Raw genomic sequence first — 4968 nt, 5'->3', positions numbered from 1 at the left:
TAAAGGTTTTAATCAACAAGAGGGGATTGATTATAATGAAGTGTTCGCTCCTGTCGCAAGGTTGGAAGCCATTAGATTGTTTTTGGCGTTCGCGGCTTATAAGAAGATGAAGGTATTTCAGTTGGATGTGAAGAGTGCGTTTCTGAATGGGAAAGTTGATGAGGTAGTGTATGTTGAGCAACCTCTGGGTTTTCCTGACCCAGACTTTCCTGATCACGTGTACAAGTTAAGCAAGGCATTGTATGGACTACATCAGGCACCTCGTGCCTGGTATTCAACTTTATCAGATTACTTGCTTGAAAATGGGTTTGAAAGAGGGAAGATAGATAGCACGTTGTTCTTCAAGAGAGATGGAAGCGACTTCCTGCTAGTTCAAGTCTACGTGGATGACATTATCTTTGCTGCATCTAAAGTCTCCATGTGTCAGGAGTTTGAGGCCGTCATGAAGAAAAGGTTTGAAATGAGTGCTATGGGTGAACTAACTTTCTTTTTAGGATTGCAGGTTGATCAGAAGAAGGATGGGATGTTCATTCATCAGACCAAGTATGTCCATGATGTGCTCAAACGCTTCAAGATGGAGGACTGCACTCCATTAGACACTCCAATCTGCGTCAATCACAAATTGGGTGCTGAGTCAGACGGTGATGCAGATGTGGACCCAACTCAATATCGGGCTATTATAGGTTCTTTAATGTACTTAACTGCTTCTAGGCCTGATATAATGTTTGCTGTTTGTCTTTGTGCTCGTTTTCAGGCAAACCCAAAGGAATCTCACATGAAGGGTGTGAAGAGGATCTTACGGTATCTCAAGGGCAAACCGAAGCTGGGGTTGTGGTACCCGAGAGGAGGAGACTTGGAGCTAGTCGCTTACACAGATTCTGATTATGGAGGGTGCAATCAGAGTCGGAAGTCAACAACTGGAGGATGTCAGTTTCTTGGTGGCAGATTGGTGTCGTGGCAATGCAAGAAACAGACTTCGGTCGCAATTTCAACCCGTGAAGCAGAATACATGGCAGCATCCAACTGCTGCTCCCAGGTTCTTTGGATTCAACAACAGTTGCGCGACTATGGTCTGAATTTCTTACTTACTACTATTTGCATTGATAACACAGCTGCTATCTCAGTAACTAACAATCCCGTGAAGCACAGTAAAACTAAACATATTGACATACGTCATCATTTTATACGGGATTGTGCTGAGAAGAAACTGATTGTGCTTGAAAAGGTGGATACGCTTGATAATTTCGCTGATCTTTATACTAAGGCGTTTGACAAAACAAGATTTCAAAACCTTATCGAGCTGAATGGGATGATCAATCCCGAGTAACCATGCTTTTCATGTTATATTTAAAAAAAAAAAAAAACGTCACTATCGCTTAAAATATGTCGGTTACCTCAGTTTGAATGACTTGTCTTCGGATATGTTTTGGTCCTCATTTTCTACTTGTAGATTTTGAGGATAGCCATTAACCAGATGACTGAAAGTGACCGGGGCGGTTTATGATGAGTTTTCATTTTTTCGCTTAAAATTAGTCGATCATACTTAGTTAGAAGGACACATACTAGTATGTGGTTGGTCCAGCTGATCCATTGGATCTTCGGGATAGCCGTTTACCTGAAGACTTTGTTTTGGTCGGGGCGATTAATGTTAAAATTTTTAATGGGAAATGAAATTATTTTTCAAGTCTACTACTTCGTAAGAAGTTCGTTAGCTATGTTTAACAGAAAATTGATCCAACCTTGGAAAATGATAGATATACTGATTCTGTGTGCTTAACTAGTGAAGTTATTAGGCTTAAAAGGCTTTAGGACAGTCATTGTATGTCATGGTAACTTTTTATGGTGCGTAAAAGTAGATGTGATACAAACTAAAACTACTTGATTTTACGTGAAAACTCCTTACGAGTTTTGCATGTCTTCATATATATCTTTCCGAATGATAGGCAGAAAAGCGATTACCCAGTCATACACGAGCCCGTAAGTGTTCTGATTCCCGTGAAGATAGCGTTTCAAGAAACTGCAGTGATCCAGATTCGGGACTTGCAGTTAGTTACTACTCTGAAGTCTATGTAAATGTTTATCATAAAAAAAAAAAAAAAAAAAAAAAAAAAAAAAAAAAAAAACTTATGAGTTATTGAAACATTCTAGAGTTCAACATATCAAGACTTCTTAATCATGGAGTAAGAAAGAGAACGGGAAGTAGATGAAGAGTAATTACAAACTTAATCAGACACTAAGGGTCGAAGTCAATTCGGGGTGACTTGGGGAAAGCCAAATACGCTTTGAGAATAGATAGGAGGCATCATAATCTCTGAGTTGTTGCCCACTTAATTTCTGAGCTTAATTGAACTTAACTCGTATCACAGAAACGATGAAAACCATCTTAAGTTATTTACCTGCTTACAACCTGTCTCTATATGTCATAATACAGCTAAACACGAATCTATGTGACAGTCACGTAATTAGTATGATTCCTGTTTGGATCTTTTCTAAAACGTGGTAGTCCCTATCGAGACTGAAATTTGATCCCTTGTACTTTAATTTTTAAAAGTTTCTTGTACTTAGGTAGTTTTATAATTTTGTAACTGGTTACTTGGACTTGAACGTGTCATTTAATTCTTAAAGGTAAGTTTTAGAGCTTAATTGCAAAATGTTCAAATTATAAGGGTTGATTTTGTAAATATAGGCGATGTTGTTAAACAGGCGAACTTATGAATAACTTCGCCTAGGCGAAGTTAACCGTAACTTCGCCTGTATAATCTCTGACCCTATATAAAGAATTTTTAAGGTCAAACTGTTCATAACTTTCAATATCAGCGAACTTATTCTCGATTATCTCAGCGAACTTAATTCATTATCATCTGATTTTCTTTCTTCGATTTCAAACCGATTTAAAGGTTGGTTGGGTCATTACATCGTGTTATCTGTTCTTTGATGTTAATCTAAGGTTGTTTCGATAACCGGTTGATAACCTCGGCCGATCGATCCTTAAACCCGATTTCAAACCTTGTTTTCACGTGGTCATGTACAACCTGGTCGTCTAGTTATCCTTAAAAACTTGTGTTTCAGAGTCCTTAATCTCCACAATCGTTAAATTCGCCAACGGCACGTCGTTCGAAATCCTTACTGTCGCCGATTCAGATTCAGGCGAACTTAAGGTTTAGGCGAAGTTATCCGTAACTTCGCCTGAGTCTAAACTTCGCCTGAGGCGATGTTGTGGTGAGGCGAAGTTAACATTAACTTCGCCTGGACCTTTTAATTTTTTAATTATTAGACGAACTTAAAGATGAAGCGAAGTTGTTCCCAACTTCGGCCCAACTTTAACTTCGCCTATACAGAAGTTATCACAACTTCGCTCATGGTAATAAGCGAACTTGTGTTAAACCTTAACGTGTATCTAACTTGGTTCGTTTGTTGCAGATATGGCTGCAGTGGCAGGTGCTGGAGGCGATGACGGAGATAACCAGAGGCAGTTTTTTCCGGGTCACAATATGTACATTACCTTAGACCCGGAAGCGAGCGGAGTTGAAGACTACCGTGAGATCATCACATTCCTAATTCGCTCGAGGATATTCCACGCTATCACGACGACTCTGGCGATATCCTTACCCAATATCGAGGATTTCTGGCAGACTGTGGAATACGATTGCCGCGTTGAGCCCCCGGTTATGGGAGCAACCGTCAACAATCAAGAGGTTCAGTTCTCATCTGAACAGATACGGGTGGCTTTACGGTTCGGTGAGGAGACTAGGGATGACCCTACAGAGTTTGTGGCTCCATTCCGTGATGGAGCGTTTCTCCGAATGGGCTATTCTGGTCCATTAGGTGATACTCAGAGGAGGAAGGGTTTCCTACTCGATCAGTGGCGCTTCCTCATGCACGTAATGATAGTATGCATGTCAGGGAGGAAGGCGGGCACTGACGGAATGGGTGCGACCATGCAGTCAGCAATGACTGCTCTGACTTATAACAAACGTTATAGCTTTAGTCAGATGGTCTTTTATGAGATCGACAGACAGAGGAGGGCGATGGCTCGTGAGCGGTTCATAATGTATCCAAGATTCATTCAGATGATCTTGAACCATGTGGCTCCAAATTTGCCTCAACGACGCCCAATACGATACGTGGAGAGTGTGAGCAAACGTATCTTTGCTCAATGCCGTACTTCGAGTGCGAGGAGCAAGCCTGAACGTCGTCCAAGGCATACTCCACTCTTTGGGTTCTTAATAAACCCGGGGTATGTGCCAGCTCGGGGGGATGAGTTCAGAGACCCTCAACCACAACAGGCAGGAGCAACTCGAGATGTACCTACTGTGCCTGTGGTGTCGGCTGAGGAGGATGTAGACCTTGATGCTGCATTTGGCGGCCAAGGATTCTTCGACATGGACCGGTTTGATCCGCAAGAAGAGGTGCAGGTCTCTGCTGCACAGGTTCGGGAAGTGAATGTTACTAGAGCAGCTACGACGGTGGCTGACTCAGATCTTGATGATGTTATGGATGAGGCGAGAAGGATGTTGGTGAGACGAGAAAGGACGATTGGGAAGAGAAAGAGGACAGTTGATGATACTGAGTCAGAAGAAGAAGAAGAGGATATTCACAAGCTGATTAGACGATCAAGACGTGAAAGGACAGGTGCAGGTATGGGAGCTGGAGAGACTTCAAGAGTTGTACGTTTTGCTCCGCCAGCACTGTCAGGTATGTCGATTGTTCCTACATCTGTACAGGTCACAGGTTTAAGCGCCACGGATGTTCCCGTGGTGGCTACATCAGCTGTCGGCATCCCATCAATCACTACTACTCAGCTGACGACTCCGGAGATTGTGTCTTTACCACCTCCAACGCTTACTCCTTCAGAGGTGGTGGCACAATTTGTAGAGTCGACAGTAGTTGCAACTGCAGGGTTGTCGGTCACGATACCACCTGCGGTTACGTCCACAACTGCTTCTGATGTCCCGGTTACATTCGAGA

The sequence above is a fragment of the Bidens hawaiensis genome, unplaced genomic scaffold, assembly GCF_021521415.1.
Source record: "Bidens hawaiensis isolate Kalapana, Puna unplaced genomic scaffold, B.hawaiensis_p1.1 tig00024245_1, whole genome shotgun sequence".
Taxonomy (NCBI): Eukaryota; Viridiplantae; Streptophyta; class Magnoliopsida; order Asterales; family Asteraceae; genus Bidens; species Bidens hawaiensis.
Note: the sequence above shows the minus strand (reverse complement) of the source record.